General features: G+C 31.7%; 1 protein-coding gene across 9 annotated transcripts in view; it reads left to right on the top strand.

The window, feature by feature from the left end:
- tmod (tropomodulin) overlaps positions 1–27,425 on the top strand; it is a 119,489-nt gene that overhangs the window by 64,337 nt on the left and 27,727 nt on the right. For 2 of the 9 annotated variants that reach the window (XR_015838349.1, XR_015838344.1), the window contains exon 1: positions 6,604–6,960. The exons of the other annotated variants lie outside the window; for them this stretch is intronic. The gene's annotated coding sequence lies outside the window, so the exon portion shown is untranslated. Of the gene's footprint in view, positions 1–6,603; positions 6,961–27,425 lie in introns of those variants that run through there. 9 annotated transcript variants of the gene reach the window in all.

Here is a 27,425-nt window from a genome sequence, read left to right as displayed (position 1 = left end):
TCTTATTATTGCTTATAAAATATGAACCATTTTTACTCATTTGTAAAATAAAGTTTGTTGTTTTGAATATTGAAAGCATTAACTTTGTGGATCATATTGATATATTATTTTGAGAAATAAAAAGACTTTGTTTTTTTATCCATTAATTGAATGAATGATTATTTGACAAGACGTGGTCAGCGAATTCCGAAAAATTGTTATTATTAAGACATCTCATATGTTCCTTAATTCTAATGTGAAATGAACGCGATGTTTTGCCTATATAAAAGGCTCTGCAATCGTGGCAAGTTAATTTGTTCACCCCTGATTTGTTTAATTTATTTGTTATGTCTTTGGTATTTTGTTTAAAAGTTTTGAAAGTTTGTTCCTTACTTATTTTATATTTTAAGAAAAAATATTTCACTGTAGTACAAATGTTTTTTTTTTTAAATTACTTTTTCCATAAGACATTATTTGGTAGTTGAATAATGCTTTTCAGGTATGATCCGAGTATATGCAATAAAGACTTGCCTGGGTTAATGACCACATAAAATGTACATCCATCCACAAATGTACGTTCGTATATCTCTACGCTCTAAAAAATAAATTGAAGCCGTCACCAAAATCATAGTATTTAAAGATGTACTTAGAGAGTTCTTTAACTGGAACCTTCGTTATTGATTACAATAATATACCCGTGACTGCATGTTCTAGTTTCTGCAAAGATCAATCACTGGTCTTTCTCAACAATATACTAAAATAATCTCGAGATCTTTAGTTAGAGTTTATTTTTTGATCCGTTTAATGTCTAATGGTGCAACGATCTCACATGGTACTATATAGTATACACATCTATCCACCATACTCTGCATATCTGACGACTATAGACAGTATTAGGAATAGAATCATGTTGATTTTATTTTTCAATCAAGAATTTGACCCCGATAATATTCTACAGTACCGAATTAGGCAGAAAGAACTACAAGTGAATTAAATTTTATTTTTCAATTAATAATCCAAAGGCTCCATTAGCTATTTTCCACATCATTATAATGTTTCTACTAGTAGGAAAATAATCTTTTTTATAGTTGATTCAGATTCATATTTTGTATTCGTTTTCTTACGAATTGCACATTGATTATTTTTTGCACCCGATCTAAAGCGGAAACAGCCAAAGTATAATTTGTATATAATTATCGATAACCAATAGTACAAATAGTACTTACTTACATAACCATATCCGCTCCCTTTTTGGAGCATGTGTAGTTCACAAAATGCCTCCAGGCTCTCAGGCAAAATGCCCTCGGCTGCCAGCTTCCAAATCAGGTCGGCGTCCCGAAATTCAGACGAGAACTGACGACGGATTGTCAGCAGAGAACGTGCGGCGGCGGGATGCCTTGTAAAAGAGGCAAGCTTGATTAAGGCTCTAAAGAGTCACGCGACGTACATGGTCTATCCAACCAAATCGCCTTAAACTATAATACAGTTAAATACAATCGTGCATTTCAACGATGCTTTATATCTTAAGCTTCTAAACGTACTACCAATTTCTTAAATGCTGCCTTTTTGGAAACATATCGCTCACTCCTTTCAAGAACGTCATAAATATAAAAAAACTTGATTTTTCAGGAGATCATTTTTAATGTTTAAAAATATAATACAATGTATTAAAAATAAATATCAAGCCACTTTTTGAACTTTTTACCGTGCAACAGATCGTTTTAGGTAAAACCTAAATGTTTTTTCTCCATTTGAAAAATTAAGTTTATTTTAAAAAAATAATTAAACAATACCGTTTCTTCAAAATGCAAAAACAACACTTTTTGCCCTGTAGCGGGTAAATTTTAAGTTAAAAATATGCCACTTTTGCTGGGATATAGTTGATTTTCTGGGCATTCCGAAAACATGCACAACTGAAAATTGACGATTTTTGATGTATGACGTTCTTGAAAGGAGTGAGCGATATGTTTAATACAGGTAGTACAATATTTAAAACTAATGACGTGTTGTTCAAAGTGGTTATCGACGCAGTGTTGCTAGATCCATATAACATACACGGGCACAAGTTGATGTACAAAACTTTATATCCAGACGGAGTCACCCGATTGGATTCTGATTCCCGAATCACCCCTGAGGGTAAAGGATTGTACGTCGTGAAGAGATCCCAAGTACACAGTAACATCTCAAGAGTCGCCGCCTTCGGTTGTAAGAAATAGGAGAAGAAGTTGCACAAAAGGGGATTTTTTCAACAATTTTTTCGTACTACACCTTAAATATTGTCAACAATGATTTTAAAGTCCTCGACCTATGTCATATGGTGCTGTCATCATCAGTGATTATTTACTGATGATAACAGCATCATCTGCATATTTTAAGTTATAGAGTTTCAGATAGTGTTTCATCAATACAAAATCCAGGGTAATGTAGCGGAGCAGTCAAAGGAAGTAGTAGCCTTGTATGAATTGGATCTTCTTCTTCTTCTTATAACCCTTATCCGAACCCCAATGGTGCATAGGGCACTGCATCGTATAGAAGCAGTGTTATCTTGATCGTAAAATACACGAAGGAAAGGTGATCAGCCTTCGCTTCAGGTACCAGTCCAGGGTCATATTAAATAAATATTATACTGAAAAATCACTAATATTTATTATGACCCTCTTGGGAACCGAACCCGGGACCTCCAGCATGGTAGCCTAGCGCGCTAACCACTACACTATGGAGGTGGACAAAGGACAACTATGGAGGTGGAAAATTGGATCTAGACGACCCCAAATCAATATTTTAGAAAATGATTGACTTTTTTTTTACATATTAAATAACAATATCGTTAAACTTGTAAGAACAAACAATGTACCACGCTTGTTTCGATAATTTTAAAATCAGTTTAAATGACCCAAATTAACTTGTTAATATTAATTACTTTCTTTACACATTGATATTTTTTGGTTCACTTTCATCTTCACAAAGGAGTTTTGTTTTTCAACGCCGCCGCGTGGGTAGTGTTGTAAAAAAAAAACAATTTATTTGAAGCCTATAATAAAACGACCCGGGATTAAACTTTATACTGCGGGAACTAATAAGTATACACAAATAATTTTGTGATTTTATCTGGGAATTAATAATATATCGTTAATTTAAATAAACCCAAAAACACTTAAAAATAATCTGTACGCATAATTAAATGAAACTCTGTTTAAAAATCGATTCTAATAATAAAGATCGGGAAAAGAGTATTTTTAGTTTAGCCTTGTAACAGAACATGTTGGTGTGTACTTTTAAAACTACTGTTTATTTATCAATTAGATCTACATACCACTCTTTCTAATTTTCGATGTATTTTTTATTTTTTTTATTCATTTATTATATTTACATTTTTATTTATAACATAATACATTTGAATCATTTATACATATGGAGAACTTTTATATTTCGATTCGCTGTGCCTCTCCATAAAAGAGTCTGTGCTCTTGTGCTTAAAAAGGGACTTACACTCGTGGTTTAATGTTATATAATAAAAGATAAAATAGTTTTTTAAAATATTTTTTTAAGATTTAAATATATAGAGCTTTAATTTTTTTCTTAAGAATTTTTATATCAATTTGTGAATGTATCCAATTTCAAAACCAATGTCCATTTCTTTCTGTGGTAAAAATGCATGAGGAATAATATAAAAATGATGATTTAATTATTTTGTATAAATGCAAATTCATCTAATAATAAAGCCACATATAATGTAAAGTCAATGAACGACATGAATTAAATATATATACTATATACTAAACCTTCAAAAAACGCCTGAAACGTCATTATCTTACCTTAGAACCCTAACTGTTTATCTCCTCCTCCCCTGACCCCTCCTCTCTTTCTTAAACTTGCTGCCTGATTCTACCTATTTATCATTAGAATCCTAGAATACTTTTTTGTCTAATTGTTAATAATTGTTTTTTAGTTTTTTGATAAAATCTATTACATCAGACAATAATATGTATTAACTTTTAAAAACGTCTGAGACATTACTATCTGTCATTAGAATCCTAACTGTCGATCAAACCTCCTCCCTCTACCTCCTTCCTTAAACTCCCTTCTTCCTTTGCCCTCCTTATTATCGTCTTTTGTTAATTTATGTTTCTTTTTAAATGTCAATTTGTAATTTATGTTTTTTTTAAATGTTCAAGTACTATCTGCCCACTGATTGCAAACGGCTATATATGGTATCAAACGTTTTGATCAATATCACTAGTCCGTCTTTGGTCGGTTGGAAGATATTGCTTTTTAGCAATAAGCCCGCCAATGTATTTATTATTTTCTGTACATGAAGTTTAAATAAATAAATATATATTTCAGAAGAACAAATAAACAGCTGTCTGATATAGGACTTGAAACTTGATATTTTTGATATCAGCTCTTACCGACTGATTTATTCAGTCTTATTCTAACCATGAAATTTATTAATATCTAAAACAGTCTTAAAATTTAAGGACCAAGCATTGAAAGAATCTAGGTTTGAGTCCTAGAGAAGGAGTTATTATCAAAAGAGTTCCAAGTGGTAAAATTATCTCAATAACATGGATTTATTTTACTTGGTAGAGAACCGCTTCCGTAGTGTTATGGTCAGCACGCTCGGCTACCCTACTAGAGGTCCCGGGTTCGATTCCTAGGGGGGGTCAAATAAATATTAGTGAATTTTTCACTCTAATATTTATTCAATATTACCCTAGACTGGTACCTGAAGCGGAAGGCTGATCACCTTTCCTTCACGTGTTAACGATCAAGATAACACTGCGTTTACATGATAAGTTATACTATACCTCACACATGTTCGCGTTGAATGTTAACCACTTTTCCACAATCTTCTATTCAAACCCTTTTCCGCATCCGATATCGCATAGGGCACTGCATCATGTAAACACGCAGTATTATCTTGATCGTTAACACATGAAGGAAAGGTGATGAGCCTTCCACTTCAGGTACCAGTCTAATAAATATTATATTGAAAAAATCACTTATATTTATTTGATCCCCCCTAGGAATCGAACCCGGGACCTCCAGTACTGTAGCCGAGCGTGCTGAGCATTTCATTACGGAGGCTGACGTAACAAACTCCTTTAAAATGTTAAATTTTTGTAAAGCGGGAGAAGAAACTTTGAATAATGTTCGCTGGTGCAGCGCAAACAAATATTAGACACAGTTGGCTGCCGTAATAAAAAAAAAACACGTAGATTTATGTGGCCTGTCAGTGACACTCACGTGCGCCCAGACGCTAAACAACGACGTATTTTTGTACATCCAAAAGATACCAATCTTATTATTTATACACGAGTATTACCTACGGGAGCGACGAAGCTCTCGGTTTAATTATAAAGCTCCAGCGATCAGCCACCAAGCGGCTTGCTCAACGTTTCCCTCGCGTTACGAACAACGTATCATTTATACGAAAAAATATATATTACGTGAAATCTTTATTAAAATTGATATCGCAAACTGATATTTAAAAGAAAACACTTGTTTTTTACCACTTGAGTTACATTAATTCAATTTGTTTAAGTAAAATAAATATAACTCAAGTGGTAAAAAACAACTGTTTTCTTTCAAATTTTGTCATGTCTTACCACAAAGTGAAGGCCGAAACAACAAATAAAATGATTGTTGAAATATGATAAAAGTAAAAATAAAAACTTTCTTCATTAATTGATTCGGCAGTCACTCTGTGGTGAAATCCATCTATTTTTTATTTATGTTTTACTTAGTAAATGCCACTATTTCAACACGATTGATTAAAGTTAATATTTAAACACGCAACTTTATATTTAATCATTAATTTCCCATACATTTTTTTAGTATTTACTCAGTTAAACATGAATTTAAAAATAAAAACATTTACTAAGTATCAAAAATTTCTGATCTAGAAGCGACGATGCAGATAGACGTCGTGGCGTAGTAAAGACGTTCGACTGTAAAACTGATGCCGGGGGTTTGATTCCCACCCATAGCAAAATGAATTAAATTAATATTGATTTGTAATTGGTCTGAGTATTAGTGATTATTTTTCGTTCCTTCCCTATCCTTATCGTTCTACTTGTAGACAAGACTTTAAAATAGGGGCAAGAGGAAAATTTATATAGAATTACAAAAGTTTAGATCCTTATGTAGATTTACTTACAATGAATCGGTTAGAGATTGCTATTGTTGGTTTTATAAATCAATATACGGAATGCGGCAATGATTGCTAAATTTGTAGTTGTAGCTAAAAATAAGTTGTGTATTAAATGTAAACCGTCATTGGAAAATTTTGAAGATTTACTAAGCATTTAATTTGATTGGAATTGTACGTAATTGGCACGCGAATACCGAGCATAAATATATACAAATTACGGAGCCTTGCAACGTGATTGAACCGCTCGACTTGCGGAATAAATGACGGAAACCATGCTAGGAAAATGGCATTTTAATTTATTGTTTATGCCCTCGCTGGACTTCTCCGTCTCACGGTGTGGCGTGGTCTACTTTAATATGACGTGTAGTCAAAGTCGGGTCGTTATAAAATATTCCCCGTGTATTTCGGTTTTGCCAGAGCTTGCGGGACTTTCCGGAGTGGAATCCTCTTAGTGATTGGGCGACCGGACGGCGAATCAGATGGAAACAGTCTCCCAGTATATTCCGGACCTGCGAGAAGTGTCTCCAAACTCCAGTGCCGAGTGAAACAATCGGGCACCGAGTGGATAATAGTTTACGAGATTCTTTCATCCATCCGGTCCATTTTACTGCCGCGTTTTGGATAGTTATCTCGATCAAAAATATCCGAAAAATGAAATCGAGAGGTCGGATCGATTTGAGTTCAAAGTTCGCTGTGGTGAAGTTTGTCCGATAGGGCGCGTCAGTCCCTATCGCAATCAGTGCTCTCATTATTTTGACAGTTAAGTGAGTGATATATCAGTCAAGATGACGGAGTTTTTCACTACGGAATCATGGTCGAGGAAGACGGTAAGAGAAGAGGATTAGATTCAGTTTGATTTTATAATGAGGAGTCAGCGCGAATTCGGAGAAACGTTAATATATGTATGTAGGCCAATAATACTCAACAACCTACAGTAAACTATTTTAATAATTCGCGACATTTGATATCACCACCCATTAGTAATGCAACTTGATTAAACTTACTCGAGTCCAGATCCGACGTTTTTCTCTTCACTTTTTGCGTATTTATACGTTGACGAATAGTTCGCTCTTCCTCTGGGCTAATCCCACTCGCTTTCATCTTAGCGTTTATCTCCTTCAGCGAGTTGGGCATCGGACATCGTCATTCAAATATGCTTTTAAAAACATTGTGTAATACTTAACGGATTTTTTTTTGCAAACGCCAATATCCGTTATACAATCCTAAAATAATATCGGTGACAGGATGACGCTACGCTTCAAAATTACAAAGATCGCGATGAAATTAAAAATAAGAAAATATTTGCTTATTTCGCATTCAAAATAAAGAGGAAAGCTATATTACAGCGTTTGCAGAACAACATAGTTCCATTGCCAATAAAAAGTGTCGAAATAAGTTTTTCGCGAAAACATAAGTATATGATTATTAGAGTAAAAACGAAATAATTTTATCTATAATACAAATCGGATTTTAATACGGGAATCAATAACAATGAAACATTTTAAGATGTGTGTTTAGATTCGACCGCAACGAATCCTGAAATACATGTAGAATTCTATTTTTTGTCTAGTTCTCGGAAGAGTGGAATTTTTATGGGTTTTAATCATAAACTTGCGATTTGATAAAAGGCCAAGATTTTTTGTCAAAGTCTCAGGACCATCTTTTTGTTTTGGTAAATTATAATCGGTTACTCCATTAGTTTTACGGGCAATATATATTTTTTAACTTGCTAATTTGTATAATTTTCACAATTTTTTACTAAAACTTCATTTTGTTTAATTGTCACGTAAAATAATTTTTAAAATATTCGTGTAGTTACAAAAACATTTTTTTTCGTTCTTGTACCTAGGTGTTTTTTTTCTGTAATCATTTCTGACAGATTTCTATAATCATAAGATTTCTTACCAGTATCTAAAAAAATACATTTTTATCTTTTGTGATCAAGTATATTCTATAATCAAGGTAAAAAATAACAATATTTTGATTATACAGTACAAAAAATATGCTTTCAGTTTTTGTCAGTGAACGATTAAAAAAAATCAACAAAACATGAATATTAGTAGATTTCTACGTTTGATTTATTGAACTATCTAAACAATTATTAACCAGGTATTGAAACAGCTATCATTATGTTGTTGAGAAATTGATCCAAAAAAATCATTATCGATATCTCAAATTGAGATAACAATATGTAGCCCAGGCATTTACAAAACGTTTGACCTGTAATTAGTTAGTTGAGGTGATCACACACTGTAAAATTCACCGTTCTTCCCATGAAGAGAAGATAAAAAAAATTTGAAGTTGAAAATATTGTATTTTTAAGAGAAGTTTTATTTTAACATTTGTGAACAAAATTTAGGAAATTTTGGAATCTTCACTCAAAGTTTTGGGAGTAAGGTTTTTATTTAATTTCACTGTACAATTCTCTGTATACATTTGTTTGGTGAAGAAAAAACCTGAACGTATTGTTTCGCTTTATTGCGTACAGCGCCAGCGTGTTTCTTCTCGCGAGAATAAAAGAATAATTATAACTCATTGTGAGTTTCATGAAGAGACACAATTGCTTACATTCCACCTGCTCCCATTAGTATATGTTTATACTCTCAAAGATCTTAAACAGCGTATTTAAAAGGTTAATAATGATTAATATTTCATTCATTTCTTTAGTAAAGCTTTTTTTATTAAACATTTTATTAAAATTTCTCCTTTCTGGTATTTTTCTATTATATACTTAATAACAAACAAAACTTACAATGTTCATACTACTGAATGAGCCTAAAATAAGTTTGTAAAATATTGAATAATTAATACCTAAATATTATTAATTAAATCTTAATTTTTGTTGCAACATCATTTCATGTTTTCCAAAGCATATTTGTGTAAAGAGGAAACGTCATTTATTTGTCATTTTCTTGAGGAATAATAACAACACATAAATTCGTTGATACTCGTTTAACACTTTAGTATTTATTTAGATCAAAAGGGTGGGTTTGCCAAAACGTCTATTAGTATCTTTTGACACATGAATTCCTTTAAATACATAGTCGAAATTATTATGAAGCATTAAGAATTATTTATTTACGAAAATAAAACAAATTTATTAAAAAATCAATAAACTAAATTCTTGTATTTGTTCGTACTATTCCCAGGTAAAAAAGGATAGATTCCAACCATGTTTTTAAAAACAAATATAAATCAATTTAATTTGAATAATAAGTAGGTTTTATATTTTAAGGTAAGTATTTTTTATTGACATTTAAAAAAAATGTAAACCAGAAATTTATAAAATCATATCTCTTTAGGAAAGTGATTACTACTTATAATATTCCGATTTAATTATATAACAAAACATTAATTAAAATCACAAATAAAACTGCTAATTGAATACACGTAACCTTATTTTAATGTTTTTACTTCATAACTTCATACTTTGTATTATTATTTTGTTAGATCCTGTAAAACAAAAATTGGCACTTACAATATTCCCAGAGATTTAAATGAAAAAGTGAACGGCAGTAAACAGAACCATCGACAAAAGATTCAAATGGTTTGGTAAGACTATTTAAAAAAATTCAATCATAATCATCTTTCAGAACAATCGTTAAATTATAAAATTGGTGAATTTGCAGAAATACCTATTGAATTATTTTACTAGTTTGAATTCTACCTACCTTGCGTCATTGCGTAAGCTGAAAATATGCCACGTGACTCACGAAATCAGAAGTGCTGAAAAAATAAAGCGGCTTGGTCCGACTGAAATCAATAAATTATCAGTGTGAATCATAATTTATGATCTTTAAGAAATATTTTTTAATAAAGAACATATTTTCTTATAAATTTAATTTGACTTGAATGAAGATGTCATAGCGTTTCTGTTTTTAATAAATTAAAATTTTGATTGGATCTTACAAATTTTATTTTTAATTCATTCACCCAACTAATACTATTCACGCCTGAGGATTAAATAATAATAATAATAAAACCCTTGCCGCACCCCAATGGTGCATAGGGCACTGCTTCATATAAACGCAGTGTTATCTCGATCGTTTACACGTGAAGGAAAGGTGATCAGCCCTCCACTTCAGGTACCAGTCCAGTTTAATATTGCATAAGTATTAGAGTGAAAAAAAATGAGGATTAAAACGAAAGTTTATGTTTAAACAACCAAAAAAAATGAGTTGCATGTTACTTAATTTTTTTAAATTTTCCAAATTAATTTTCAAATTTAATCATTCGATCAGTAAATTTTCGTAGTTTAAATGTATTTTTAGGAATAGTTTAAAAAAACAAGCCTCTTTTAAAGAGGCTTCTTTGCAGGTAGGAAAGTAAAGTTAGGGAAAGTAAATGTGAACGATACATCACGAACTCTCAGACAGATTTAAAAATTCTTGAAATCATTCTGCAATTGGGGGGATCGAACCCGCGCCACCAGTTTTGCAGGTCAAGCGTTTATCCAACTACGTCACGGCACCTATCCAATCGTATATATACTCTTATGTCTATATGATTCCATATTTGTGATTATCGTATAATGCAAAACTGTTATCTTTCTAAGATTTGTGAGGGAATTTTGCACATTAAACCAGCTGACTGACAATCACGATCGAAGTGTTTAATTTAATTAACTAGGAAATTGGTTTAATTTTATATTATATATGGATAGTTAGCCTGTTAAAATACTATGGTTGATAGAGAAATAAAACTCTAGGACTCTTAACCACAGTGCGGCTGTCCAAACTTAAAACACAGTAACGGACATTTTTTTGTACTACGTTTTTTTTGCATTTTTGGACTTAGTAGAATCTACTTAGTCCAAAAATGCAATAAAAACGTACTTCAAAAAATGTCCCTTACTATGTTTTGAGTTTGGAAACCCGAGTGGTATCTAGTGGCGATCCACACCGCGATATAAAGTGAAAAACTACATAATATTGTTACAAAAACTATGCTCTTTTATATAAGAAAAAACTTAAATACGACATTAATAAATATATGTATATCGAGATTAAAGAGATCCTTCAGAGGCGGGAAATATACTTATTTTCCAAGTTGTCGAGTTTTTATCACAACTGTGAAAAACACCCAAAAATTATAAAGATAAATTCAAATACACAAGACTTATCTACGCACATAGCTGAATTGTAATTCACGTGGATTAAACCAAGGATTTTACCTTTTTTTCAGTCTAAATTACTATGGTAAAGTGAATGGGTCAACAAGATATAATTTTAAAATGCGAGTAGGTTCGACCAATCACCTACTTACTCCGATAATCCTTGATGCCAAAATTGTCACCTTAATATAATTTAAAACTTAATGAAAAGCAAACACTTCCTGTCAGTGTCACGATAAAAATATATAATATTCTTTACTGTAATCATTTTCAAGGATACGTTTTTTTAAATATTGGCACGGGGATAATTTTATGTTTCATCGACAAGCAATTAATAATTTGGTGACACTGATGATTTGAAACTAGGTTATAATTATTAGAGCAAAACGGAAATTAATTTCTTTCCTACTTATTCTTGGTTTAATGTCCGATATGTATACGTATTCTTAGTACATGACAAGGGATAATTCAACGAGTATTTTTGACTAAGTAACGATTTCATGTGTAAAATTAGAGATATGGAAGATAATGGATCATTTAAAACTATTGTAATATATTAAAAAATAATAATAAACACACACACATATATCGATTTATATTTATCAAATTTAGATTAACTTTTGAATCATTCAGCACATTTTAATCCAATTGCATCACAGATAGTTTTGCTAAGATACTTATTTATATTTTTTTAATTACAATTTTTAATTTCTAACTACTATATCTTATAAATTCTCATGAATTATTGTTTATCCACTAAATACCATTGTTTTCAATATTTTTTCTATTTCCTTAAAAAACGCATTTTGTTTACATTAACATTTACTTAGTAAGTATAGTTTTTTTACAAACTAAAAAAAATATTAGATTTTTCCACGTTTAACGAAGCTAATCAATTTTACAAAAGGAGATTGGCAGTTGTAAATAAAATAAATTTAATTGTACTCCACAAACAATTTATTTTATTGTATAAACGTGATTTACTAATCTAAACTGATATTTAAAGTTTCCAGTGCGTCGTGCATTTTTCAGGCGTTAGAAGAATCAGAGCGAATCCTACGTACATTGAAAATCTTAAAGAAATAGGTCGCATATTTTTTTTTTGATTATTGAGAAATGTCTACAGTTTTTTTCACATCTTAATTTATTTCAAGAGTTGATTAACCTACATGTTAACGAGTTTTAAAGACATTGGAAAATACTTCGTTTATTTATGACTGAAAATAATTCAAGCGTTAAAAATAAGTATAATTAATGTTTTTTAGATAATATATTTTTTAAAAATATTTATTTATGTTTTCAATGTTCTCAGTTTTTATATATAAGTGAACCCACATTTAAAACATAAAAAATCTTGAACGTAACAATCAATTTATCTTCAAAAAATATACCAAAAACCGAGATTTCTTTACGCCACTACATATACTGAGTGATAGGCCATGTGATTGATACTTACAAAAAATATACTTTGATCCACTAAAAAAATGTTGATAATTTTATTTAATTACTTAACACTAGCACAAAGCGTAATATTTTTTTGTTGATGTGGTGTAAAGTAAATTGATGTCGTATAAAAAAACCTCGTCTTACGGTTACTAAAAATATACACCTAACAATAAAATAAAACCTTTTTTTGAATCACGTCTTACATAATCAAAACTTGATTGAATTCGTTTACCGACTTTTAAGTTATGAAGTATAAAGTAAAATAGCTAGTGGTTCAATCTATATAAACAACTACATTGGACAAGAACTAACGGTAACCGACGAAAACAGCAGTAGTTAAATCGTTTGTTTTACTATTTGTCTTTAAAAATAGGAATCAAATGTATGTAGGAGAGTTAGAATCTTATCACGAGTCGACGAATCCACCACACAATCCCTCCTGACGTACCTTGTGTCTTCTACGGGTACCTACATAGATGCCTTTTGTACATCTTGCAGGCATATATTTTTTATTTCCCTCTAAATATAAACAAAATGACATATCTGAAAACTTGGCATCATATCGAAACACTAATCAACAGAGATGTTTGGTGATTTGCTGGGAAAACTCGAAAAATTAAATGTGAAAATATTTTTTCTATTATTTACGACTAAAATGAAGTGGAAAAAACTTTATTTTGGTCCCAGTGACATTAAAACACATGCTGAATTAATTTGTTTTATTATGCTTGATTATTTTCATAAATGTTTTTTAAACTCGGCATCGAATACCATACCTCTTTTTTATATTTTTAATGTCATTCAAATTCCATTCAAGATTGATGTGTATAATTTTTTTCAGTTAATATTTATTTGATAAAATAACATTATAAATTCAACGTTCATGAATTTATGTATGGCACTAAATATTCTTTATTACTGAAAATATTTATATATTTTATTGTGAAAACGCAACATCTCGTAATATTTCGTAAGAAAATCAGTATTCTTTTAAACCTGTACCATCCTACTTTTCTGAATAAAATTAAAAAAAAAAAACAAAATGTAACGTACACATAGAAAATTAAGTAATACTAGACCTCGCTGGGCCATTCTCACTACCGGGAACATAGTTTATTATAGTTTTTACTTAATTCATAGTTCCTCGTAAGAAATCTTTAAAAGAAATCTAATTTGTGAGTTTAAAAACAAGGTATATTGCATGGGAAGTTCTCTTGTATGGAAGCGAAACGTGGACTATCTATGTATTGGGCAAGTAGAACGGGGGCGGCTGGAGGCGTTTGAGATGTGGTGCCACAGGCGCATGTTAAGGATTTATTGGTCCAGCAACGAGGTATTAAGAAAAAAAAATCACGAGGATGGTTATAATCGTAAAACGTATTTTTCTAATAAAGTAACTACCACATGAGTTTGTTTCAATTTCATTTATTCATTTCTCATGATATCTGTACGTATACCTAAATACAATATACATATTTACACAGTACGGATATTACACATGCACACATCACAAGCTATGAGTGAAGTAAATTATTGACTCACTTAAAAAAAAAAATGTGTACTAATTTCACTAATTTCAAGTTTTCGCCTGAGTAATGACGCACGAGTATTGTAACTTTTATTATTTTACAACCCATTTTTCTGAATGAAACTACTTGAGATATTATGAATTTCCCAGGTATTTGTGGAAATTCGAGGTATTTCCCGGCCTTCTCGTTGTATGTAAGTGCGTGATCTCGGAGCTCACCTTAAGTGAGGTCATACAACCAACCGCACTTATCTAACTGACATGTATTAGATAAATATATTAAACATATTACATATCTTTCAATAACTTGAAATTTGTTTGGAATCTTAATAGCGTGATTCTAAAAATGAATTTTTGTCCTGTTTTGTCGGAGGTCCTGGGTTCGATTGCCAGGGGGAGGAGTCAAATAAATATAAGTGATTTGTCACTCTAATATTTATTAAATATTACCCTGGACTGGTACCTAAAGCGGAGGGCTGATAACCTTTCCTTCATGTGTTAACGATCAAGATAACATTGCATTTATATATATGATGCAGTGCCCTATGCACCATAGGTTGCGGATTAGGGTTTGAATGAAAAAAAGAAGGATATTTACTAGTGTACGTAAACAAGATTCTGGCAACACTTCTTTCTTAATACGCTTTTCATTAATTAGTTTCGCTTTGACACATTGGTACTAATTTTTCTTTCAGTTTCCGACAATTTGTTTTCTAATTTCCCAGATCAAAGGTAATATGCCACATCAGACTTACTTTATCGCCTAACGACGGTAATTCTTTATTAGTTTATTTTTTAACGATTTCACAAAATAGGTTAGAAAATATATGAAAACTTTAGCATAAAGTAGGCCACTTTATTGCAAAATAAGTCGCACTAAGCTATTGTATATCCTGCCGGTTTTGTGTAGAAAATACTTGGGAATAAGAAATTAGACTAAAATTCGTGTAGTCTATATTTTTAGTCACCACGCTTCTTGGTCAAGAACTGAAGAGTATTGTTTATCTGTCACTTATGTTTTCATGATTAAAGAAAATTTCGTTTTGGCAAATCGTTGACATAAAAATTAATGAACCAGTTAAGTACGAGGTGAGTCATGTATTAAACAAAATTTTGGAAGATCGCTAGGTATAATAAAATTTGATTAACGTCCAAGAAATACTGTATTATATAAATGAATTATGTATTTTGACCAGATAATTCTTTTAAATGATGTGAGAGCCATAACATGCTACTCGCAGATTTTCATGGCCGATTAAGAGTACCTGTTTTTCGTTTGATTTATTTAATTAGGTGAATACAATACAGCCACAAACCAAATCGCAAGCCTTCCTGTTTTGGAGTGAGATGATACTTGTTTTGGCTATTGAATCCTGTTATGTTAAAGGGACTAGGGAAAGCTGCCTACCTACTGCAAGAGTAGGTAGTCATCAAATATTAAGGATGATATATTTAAAGATACTTTTTTTAAAAAGGAATAACCCGCAAAGTCCCTACTTTAAGAGGCTTATCTGCAGGTAGATGGAGAGAAACTATGGAATTTTCCAACTTAAAACGAAATTATTGGACAAGATGTTAAATCTTCCGATAAATTCGCTTTGTATCAAAGCGTAAAAATATTGTAACTGTTATCGGTATTTAATAAATCCAGATAAACATTTTATCTAATAATGTATGACGATGCTGTAATTTCAACAGTAATCAGAATTATAATATATCAGAGTGATTTTTTTTGTCTACACACCCTTATGCCGATTTTTATTAATAAACATATGAACTACATATTTTAGAAAAGCCAAGTTTCTATTTTTTTTGGTACAAGTAGTTGCATAAATCTAAAAGGATTATTTGAAAGACCAAATTACCCTATTATAATTCTTGGCATAATCTTTTTTAGCTCGTATATTGTTGGACTTAGAAAAACAAATTGTATTTATATGCAAGATGTGGGTAACCATTTAACGTGACTTTCGGTGACATATTATAGCATTAATGTCAACTTGTTACAAAAAAATACCTGATATATTGAATATTTTATTATCACGTACTGAGTGTTCATAGCATTATAGACTCTGCTGAAAATTGAAATATTTAGGCACTGAATGTTTTATGTTGGCTTAACCCATAGGTTACATGAATATAAGTTTTTTTTATTTACACCAAAAATAAAGAAACCTTTTAAAAGAAAATAAAAAAGACAGGTTAACTTATTGATGAAGAATTTCATCTCAGTTTCATGATTTAAAAGTTAAAAACCCCGTTATTTCTCGAGGAAAAAATATTTTATTATTTTCTTCTTTGACCCGCACCCATTAATTGTTAGTTGCTTGAAGGCATAGTGATCAGCCTGCGCAGTATTTAATTATATATAACAAAACCACCAGTAAAAATATATAATATTCAATAAAAAATACGAATAGATTACATTGACTTACGAATAAATTATAGTTTAATAAAAAACCATGTGATTTGCAAATCGAAATATCATTAATTTCATTCATAATTTGTAATTCGCTTTTCAAAAAACAGCATTTTAAAAGGCCGGCAACGTATACAATATAATTTTAATAACGGAACACTTAGGAATGCAACAGTATGGAAACGAAATATTTGTATACACTTTGAATAATTGTATAAAAAATAGCATAGTGCAGGGAACATATACGACGCTGATCATTATAGAGTTTAATCCTGCATATCTCCTTACTCCTAAAGTCTTCACAGATTTCCATAAAAATATAACATATTGACTTTTGATATTTCTGTATTAATTTATTTGATAAAAACCTAAAAATACCTTATGAAAAACCAATGTTTTATTTAAATAAATATCCGGTGAAAACCTGGCTATTTCAATATGGGAGATCAGAGCCCTTGAAAATTTTGTGTGGGCTCCACAACGTATTTTAGTTTCCAGGCGAGTCCGTAATAATATTATGAACTGATAGTCCTAGAAAGCCGAGGTCACAATAAGCCGCCATGTTAACACGTTAACACTAATTTTTCACGTTATACGATTTTCGACAGAGACGCCATTCTTGTCTATTTAAATTTAAAGTAATACATACGAACTGGCCCCCGCAAATTCTCCACTAGTAAAACATACCTAGGGACATCGGAATATATGTATTTTATTGTCTCATTTAACGATCAAATAATGGTCTTTTTATCTGATTTACAGATTACTGTTGGTGTTTCCGAAAATCAACAAAAAATAATGAACGTAAATCAAATATAAATAATCTGGTCTAATTATAAGCTGCACAAAAATTTTAAATCGTGTTTTCAGGTGTCTCCCAGTATGTAAAAGATTTTGGTTAGAATCTTGCATACATCTAAAATAAAAGGATCTGCAAAATAAAAGCTTTTCAAACCATCATATGTTTGTAGTTCCAGTAAATTCACACGCTATTGTGAAGAAATATAGATTATACCTTTATGTTCAAAAGATTCATTCCGAATTATTTAAATAAATAACTTTTGATGCAGATTTTAACCGCTGCTTTTCAATACAATATTTCGGATATGTCGAAATATTTGTGCATAAATATGGGTTGTAACCATGCAAAAAGCTGATTTTAAAGAAGTTTATTTATAAAATAACAAAGACAAAGACGATGAAATAGTAGTATGGATGTCTGAGCATTTACAAGACTTACGACATGTCATTGACAGGTTGAAAATTCTCAAAGTTCATATTTATTCGAAAGATGACTGGAGTGAAAAGCGTTGATAATTCTAAATGCTATAAATATTTTGTCCTAATTCTTTTGTCAATAATGTTGGTGGGTTCAAAAAGTTTTGAAAAAAATATATTTCAGGGCGTCTCCAATGATTGACGTTTGAAAGACATACTGAAATATTAAAATTATAATGTCTATCGGATATTAACATGACCTTGGAAACACGTGTGACAATGGCGAACCAGGGTAGCATGCACTAACAGATAAAATATTTGAATCGCATTTTTCATCTCCGGAAACAAAAATAATTTTAACTGTTATAATAGTAAAGTTAAATAATGAAAAATATGTAATTTTTGGTCTAATTCACAAAACTTGTTCAAATTTAATCTTAAACAAAAGCCCATAAAAAAAGGGGATCCTAATCCCTTGTATTCTACTTTAATCCATTTGTTATGATATGATAATTTAATATGATTATTCGCCTCCGTAGTGAAATGGTCAGCACGCTCGGCTACTGTACTGGAGGTCCCGGGTTCCCAGGGGGGGTTAAATAAATATAAGTGATATTTTCACTCTTATATTTATTCAATATTACCCTGGACCACCTGAAGAAAATGGCTGATCATCTTTCCTTCATATGGTAATGATCAAGATAACACTACGTTTATATAATGCAGTGCCCTTATGCACCGCTGGGTGCGGATATAGGTTTAAAGAATTATGATAATTTTCATTAGAATGTTAAATAGTCGTCTCTCATAGTCGACTGTGGCGTCTGAGACCCTTCCTGTGCTCGCAGGAGTTCTCCCAATAGATTTGGAGACCAGAGAGGCAGTAGCAAAACGGTCTGTGAGGAAAGGGGAGAGTTTGGAATACTTCGGTATCGTGCTGCGCCCTTCCGAGACGGGATTTAGCGAGTTATGTAACGTCATGCGAGGCTCAACTCTCAATCAATGGCAGAATAGATGGGATATGGCACGAACAGGAAGATGGACGTGGTCTTTTTTACCTTCCATCAGACACAGGATGTGTAGCGAGTTTTTGGTTTTTGATCATTATACTGCACAAATGGTCTCTGGACACGGGGAGTTTAGAGACAAGCTTTATAAGCTTGGACTTTCCTCTGTTTCGGGCTGTGCTTGCGGCGATGAACATCAATCGGCCGAACACATCCTGTGGCATTGTGTGCTACTGGATGACGCCAGAGATGAGATGCTGAATGGTCTGACAGGGGTCATGCGACCAGCGTGGAATGTGGATCTGATGGCCAACAGTACGAATTTTGCTCTCTTCCGTCGGTTTGTCCGGACTTGGGTATCTCGTTGGGAACTCCTCAGATGCGCGGACGCCTAGGTGAGATTGATTTGGTGGGACAGGCTGCTGTTCCTGTGGGATGCTGATACGGCCAGGACTGTGCTTCCTTCCGAGCGGAACGCACACGTTCTTTTGTGTTTTGTCCTCCCCTTACGGGGGTGGTATTTGGATCCTCTGCCTTTGTTCACCCAGGAAGTCCTTTATTAATGGTTTTTTTTCTTCTCTTAATATAAATAACGGTGTTTTTTTAATATTAGTTACTAGTTCTCTATTACTTAAGTCTTTAAGTCATTGTTTGTGTTCGTCTTAAATTGTATTCTGTTTTATTTTTATTTTTGGAAACATTGTTATTATTTTTTTTTGTTGTGTTCTTATTGTTTTTATTTTATTAAAAGTAAAAGAGGTAATGAGGGGATCCCGAGGGGTGGGGATGAAGTGTCGGCCTCTGTCCGTACATCCTCCTCCCCCCTCATTAATTGAATAGAGCAATATTTATTTCTTCAGAAATATTTTGAAGATTTTCCTCTATGTGCAGCTGACAGAGAGTCCCTCAGGACTCTATAACTGCTGCGGGTGGATGGTGGGCTCAGATTCCAAAAAAAAAAAAAAATCGTCTCTCATTGCATCGCGTCGATTTAAAATTTAATGTGTAGTGTATATAAAATTGACTTTTATTCGGTAAATAACAAATGTAAAAAATGATAGTTTTATCTTTTTGATAATACATAACGTCGATTGGTTTAAAAATTGCTAAGTCGTCACAAATATAACCGAAGTACGTAGAGCAAATGTAAAGGAGAATAAATCATATTTTAGTTATTTTATTTTATTAAATACTCGTTTTATTGCAACCATGCGATGTTTCCACTCGGTTTACCGGGTAAATTAATTTGTGTATTTATTGTCATAAAGTGGTTATCTTTATTTTGAAACTCAGAGTATTCACCACAAAGCCAAGAATCTTTCTCGACCTTGGAGAATTATTTGAACATGGATATTGTAACAAACGGATATATTTTATTTGGATCAGTGCCGATTCGACGACATATTTATAGCTGCATTTACTATCATCGAAAGGTTTGAAATCACCATTCCACATTATTATTTGAAATACATCATATGGTGTATATTCATATGGTGTATATTCATATGGTGTATATTCAAATACATCATATGGTGTATATTCAAATACATCATATGAGTAATTATTTAAATCGGAAAGGCGATTGTCTATCAATGTAGATGTTTCAAGGCTATAATTAATCATAAATATATTGCCTCAAGCTGAGTTTTCATTTGATAGCGATTATGAACCAAACTGCGCAACTACAAAGTGTTCCGAGTGGCGATTCGCTTTGAACTGCTCCGACATTGATGTCCCTCATTTAGTGTGAATATGTCCAATTTTTGAAAAAGAAAGATTTAAATTGGAAACAGAATGTGCGAAAGAAGGTATGCAGTTGACAAAAAATGATGAGCCTTTGGGGCATAAAGATCCATCAGATTTAGTGGTGTCTTATTTAGAAAATATGACAAGACGAATAAGACAAATAAATTGTATAAATATGTGACAAATCTTGATTGAAATAAGATATTGAATCCATTGTATCTATTATATTGCATTGTATTTAGGGATCAATCATATTAATTTATTATTTACTGTGCACATTAACTATTATTTTTATGATATATAAACTGAATATGCCATAAATCCTTGTAGATAATAAGCAAGGAGAATTTTCTTAGGCAATTAATAAATATTATAAATAAATAATAAATATATTTTTTAAAACTATTCCGACAGCGAATGCACGGCAAATACATAGTATTCGGTTGTTGCAAGCAAACGTTTCTATTGAAGGAGTTCTAGTTTCGTAGTTACAGTTTAAGACAATGGTGAAGAACAATTTACTATGCCGAAGATTGAAGGTCTCTTTAGGTAATCCTACACAATTTTGGTACCTGACATAGAATAAGTAGGCACCATAATAGTTATAACTTTCATTGCTAAAACAAATGTGTAAAATGAATGCAAAAACGCTAAAATTTAATCAAATTCAATGTAGTTCCGTTTGATTGTTTAAATATTTAGTCGTACATATATAAATATATCGTGGTTTTTCGTATGGTGTAATTATTTCGCACAATCGCCCACTAGTTATGTTATAAATTTATTATGTGCAACTTTCTTAATGCTAAATATGGTTATGTATTATGCTTATTAAGGAATTATGTTTTTATCTGAAATAAATTAAAATGCATTGAAAGAGAAACTGTAGATAATTTACTCAAGAACATAACGAAAACAATGTTTTTCTCTTAATAGTAAAAATGTAGTAGATAATGTAAAATTTATGTATTTATTGATTTGGCGCTTAATTTGTAGAACTCCATTTTAATTTATATATTAATTTTAAATCAAACTTAGTAGACTCAAAAAAATTTGTGTTTGATTTAAAATTAATACATAAAATATAATTTATGTGTTAATTCATGTTGAATGAAATACCAGTTGCAATAAGTTTATCATTAATTATTTTATTCATTTCCATGTGTCCTTTTAACAATAATATAAATTAGATAGTTTAAAATAATCTAGTTCATAAGTAAACTATTTTTTTTTGTGTAAGTGCAATTTTATATTGTATTCGAAGTTATTTATTAACCTACATATCGTCGAACAATGTCCCTTCAACCAATTTTTTCACCTGTCCAGCTTCATATATGGCGTTGAGTCTTCTTTCTTCCGCAATTATTTTATCTCTTTTTACCTTCTCTTCAGCAGCTTTCTTTCTATCATTTGCTGCGGCAATGGCGTATACCTTTCCTTTTAAAATTCCTACAAAGAATCCCGATATACCGAACACATATCGTGAAAACTTTATAAATCCCGATACTTTCACGGGTGGACCAAATGGCAGCGACATTTTAAAAACGTATTTTCCTTGATTATTTGGTTTGAAAATAAACTGATTTCTTTCTAAAAATTCGAAGGCGGGAATTTTACTAAAGGCAAATCTGACATTGCAAACAAAAATTCTTTTATTGTTGTTTTCGTCTGGAAGAATTCTATTTTCAAAAATGTTTTCTTTAGTGGGTACCTAACTATACCAATTGGGTAGGTACCCATACACACGTAAACAAAAATATCAAACTATAGAACGTTATTTATAGAAAATAAAAAACATGCTTACAATATTTTCGTTTTTTTTTTACTCTTAATAAAATAAAACTTTTAAAGTGTTGAAATTGCGCTTTTTAAAATAATTTTGTTATGGTTTGTTATAATTATAACGTTGAATATTGTTATATTACGAATTTTATTGAAAATAAATACACCAATTAAATAAACACAACATTGACGAACGAATATTTTTTTCTTTTATAAAGCTGTTTTTTTAGCATAAAATGGATAAATAGATATAAATGGTTTGAACAAAAATGTTTTGTTGTATTTACCAGATTTGGGATAATTGTCTATTATTGTAGAACATAATATAGACAGGCATCTTGTTGTAATTGGGCAGACGCTTTACTGCGAATGTAGCATCGCGAGTTCGATTCCCGCCAAATGGAAATTATTTTTTTAAATTATGTATTTGTCATAACTTTTTCTCCAACTGGATTGTAATTCGATTTTAACAAGCTGTCAACACTTAGTATTTCCTTTTAAGAAAAAAGTGACAATTTAATTTTTACTGTTTTTTTTATATTATAATACCAAAAAATGCTGCTTCTGACAAAACTATAACTGTAGCAAAAACAGTGATTTTTTTTAATTATAAAAATATGAAGATTTTCATTGTTTAGCGGTGGGCGGTTCCCCTCTTTTATTATTCATCTAACAGCCAAGCAAAATTTTGTCCATGACCGCTAGCAGCAGCTGTTGCTGAGAGAGCGGGAAACAATATTTCGCCCCTTGCGGCCCGCCATAACACTTCGCCGACCACACCTGCGATCTGTTTACTATCTGCTGTGGCCTGTTATCAGTGCATTTTTTTGTATTGAAAGCTGTCCCACCGCATTCCCAGATCTGATACAGAAGCATCTAGGCTTCCTGACAGACCTACTAGGTAGATACTAGGCAGGAGTGGGCTGCCAATATTTTAACAAGGGGCTCTCGGGTGGAGGGGGAAGGGATTGGAGGGAGGTAATTAGTTTTGTTTTAACTATCCAAATACATAGTAATTAAAAATAATTACATGCACATTAAACGACAAAATATAGATATGACCTATGTTTTTATGGTACAAAATTATTTGATCCAACTAATGAAAAAAAAAATGATGCATTATTGCACACCCCTAATAAATATATTTCTCGAGAAATTTCAAAAGGCAACAAAGTTTTGTTTCATCATACATTCAAACCAACCACTGAAACTGCATTTTTGTACTGATTCAATCAGAGAATATTGATTTCTCTTAATTTGACATGGACTTTCTCCGAGCACACTGCAGCCCTCCGCTGGTACTAGGTAGGTACCTAGTGGGCCTGTTATCAGTGCACAGTTAGTTCGTGATCTCTGGTCACCTGCCCCGGCGATGCACTAGGTCAAGTGCGGCTGGCCCGAGTCAGGGAAGGCCACTGGCCGCGCGGCTATAAATAATAGCGCACGGCTATCTCCAATTATAGCCACTTGGGCGGGAGCCAGCCCAGCGGTAGAGGGGAGACACAACATACTACAGCCGCGACGGTCCAGCGATCGACATTTGAATTTGAATTTTCAAACGTCTTCGAATCTCCACTGCTGGGATTTTTTTGATGCCAAAATTTTATCGTGTGCACGAGGCTTTACCTACAATAATTCTACTACCAGCATTTTAATATTATATATTTTATATTTTTATATTATAGTGTAATGGTCGGCTACCGTACTAGAGATCCCGGTTTCGATTCCCAAATGAATAAAAGTGATTTTTTTCGCGCTAATACTTAGTCAATATTACCCTGGACTCATACCTGAAGCGGAGCGCTGATCACCTTTCCTTTATGTGTTAACGATCAATATAGCACTGCATTTATATGATGCAGTGTCCTATGCACCATCGGGTGCGGATATGGGTTTGAATGAATGATATTTTTATATGGCTATCACGTCAACTGTTCTCGAGCGATTGACTGAATGGTTTGCATCTATATTGAATTACCCTATTGTTAGCTGTTGTAAGTTACACACCTACAGTATGCATTTCTGAGCAGTAAGATTATGGGTGTGCTAGCCTATGGTGTATATAGTGCTAGATTATGGGTGGGCACCTCAGAATACGGAAATAATTTGAAATTGAAAGATATGTGCATATAATAAGAACACAATTATTTTTCTTTAAAAAATATATATAATAAAACAAAAAACTGCTCGAATACATGAAAGCAGTATTGAATTGTAATATTTGTGATTTTCATAATGGAAATAAATGTTATATTTCTTTGAAAAAAATTTTTTTTTGCCCTTTACCGCTTAATGAAGAGGTGTTTATTTGTTTTTGGGAATTTAGTGTTCGGAAAGTTATTCATTCGGAATTTAGATTTTCCTTTTGTGTTCAACAATATGTCACAAACCCTGAGAATGTTTCTCAAATATGAAAATGAAAAATGATGTCTATTAAACTAAATCGAATTGTGTTTTTTTATAACAAAACAGACTTATTAATGACCAGTAAATTTTTTACCAACTAGTATACTTTTTACATAATTACACACCGCTCTAAAACTTAAAAAAAATATATGCTTCTCTGTTTACTTATCTTGTTTGTAAAAAAAACTATTATTTAGTTGTTTTGGGCAAGTACCTAATTCATAATATTTTATTACACAAATAAATATTAGCATGGCATCACTGCACCTATTCAAAATACAATATTCCCGCCGCTTGCGTAAGATATTTAAATGTTATTAGAGCTTTCAATACATTCATCGCAATCGATATTTATTTCCCCCCGGTTCAGTGTCCGTTATTAAATTTTAAATATAAAATGTCTGACAAGGTACACGGAAGGAGTGCTGATGTAAGGCTTCTCGTCATATGCTTCTGGAATATTAATGGTTTATTGCCCGCATGCATTCATGCAATCAATACTATACTATAGCAGTAAAGTCGTACTAGTTGTTACCGGTATTATGTATACTCTTTTGTTATATACAAACATGGCGCTGAAATACTTATGGTCTGCCTATTTAAAGGAAGTGAAAAATGTCGATTAAATAATCGAGTAGTTAAATAATAATGATCATTTAACCGATAATTGTGTAGGGAGTACCAATAAATATTTTACTTTAATTCAATTTAGTTTTTAATATAAAGTTTCTACTGAATTATTTAGGAATTTAAGACTTCAGACATCAAGTAACTGAATCTATATTTTCAACAATTCTATGATTTATAAAATAAATTCTTCTGCATACACTCCATAGGATACGATTCAGAAGTCCAGTCACGAAATTTAACGTGGAATTAATTTGTTATCAATGACGTCATCGTGTACAATTGTCACGAATATTCTATGCGCGAGCCGGACACGCCGCAATAAAAACTTTTACACCTTTGTTTTATAACACAGATGCACGATTAACAAGCGCATTACAACAGGGCGACACATTTCATTGTGGTTGTTTTTTGTACTTACTAAAGACTTCAGGTTAAAGACGCTCAAGTCCACGATGTCGACGCCACGCCGACGTGGCGTGACGCAGTACGGACGTATTGTTCATAAATCAAAACGGAAGTTGCGTGTGATTGAATACATAACTAACTCAACATTCATATACTTACTTACCTTTCAGTTATGCTGTCAGCCTATAATAGGAAAACGGGATGAAACGTCACACTTTCTTCTCTTATGATATAATCGTTTGGTATTGCAATGTTCGTTTAATTTATAAAATGCACAATCACAATGGTTAAGTGAGCGAAAGAGACTGAACAATTGTCAAGAAAGAAGTCTTGACGCACAAATCTGTATATATTTATTGTGATTTCACTAATTAAAGCATTATTTACAATATATAATTAATTAACTCACATGAATATTTACGGTCCTTCCAAAAGCGGCGATTGTACGTTAAAAATCGAATTATATTTTATGTACGGAACAACATTCATGTATTATAACAAATTTGTAACAAAAATAAGCAGCTCAGTAACGCATCAAAATAATTTGTGATAATGGTTTTTGAACTGTAGTAAAGATTTCGTGATTGTATTTAAAAACCCTTTAGAGATTTTTTACACAAACTTGTAGGAGTATGGGGTGTGCACCTCTAGTACCCAAGCGACTGCCGATATTCTTATCCTCCTATCTACCATAATATTCGTCCTTCATTTCCTTTTCATATAGCAGCTATCAGCACCTTTACCATGAGCTTCTTTATTAACGTCATCTGTTTTCTTTCTTGCGAATCAAATGAAATGCGTTGCCCCATGCACCATTAGGCGAGGATAGAGATGAAAGAAAAATAATATTTTCTGCATTCAACTCAAATAACAAATGTATTGAATGATAAATTATTTTTTTTATATTTTACATACATCTCTTACCATGCCTTTTTACGTCCACTTTCTTTATTCTTTAATTACTAATGAATTTTGTGATCCAATACCGATTTAAGTCGATATCTCACCGCACCGCCCTATAAAGATCATTTCTTTATAAAAGGTTTTTTATGTAACTAAAATTTGGATAATAATTTTTAACATTTACTCCCTTTCAAACATCTTCTTGATAATAATAATTATTGTCAATACATACTTATTCTGACTATTATGAATATTAATGAAGAAACTTCATTTTGTAATTATATGTAAAATAAATGGAGGAAGAATATTGTACATTCTTTTTTCTTAAAATTAAAAAAAAATCATGAAATTTTTGGTATTAAATATTAAACATCCAAAATAAAGTCATTGCATACGTAATATTGATTCGAAACCATGAATTTTTTACCCTTTCAGAAATATAAGTAGGTATTGAATTAAATTGATTTTCAATTAAATCTTTATTTCCTTCTAATGTCGTTACAAAGATATATTTAGTATTTCATGTAAAAAACAACGCTTTTCACGAAAAAAATATCTTGAGTTCAAAATATTTTAAAATCCAGGCGAGAATATGCTCGTTTTTCGTAAATCATTTGTGACGTGTGACTTTGAATCGGATTCCGAATAAAACTCTTATTTTAGAGATTCCAACACCGCGTGATATATAC

Source organism: Brachycentrus maculatus, unplaced genomic scaffold, assembly GCF_059751285.1.
Source record: "Brachycentrus maculatus isolate JH-2025_06_01 unplaced genomic scaffold, ASM5975128v1 h1tg000322l, whole genome shotgun sequence".
Taxonomy (NCBI): domain Eukaryota; kingdom Metazoa; phylum Arthropoda; class Insecta; order Trichoptera; family Brachycentridae; genus Brachycentrus; species Brachycentrus maculatus.
Note: the sequence above shows the minus strand (reverse complement) of the source record. Positions and strands in the feature narration are given on the sequence as shown.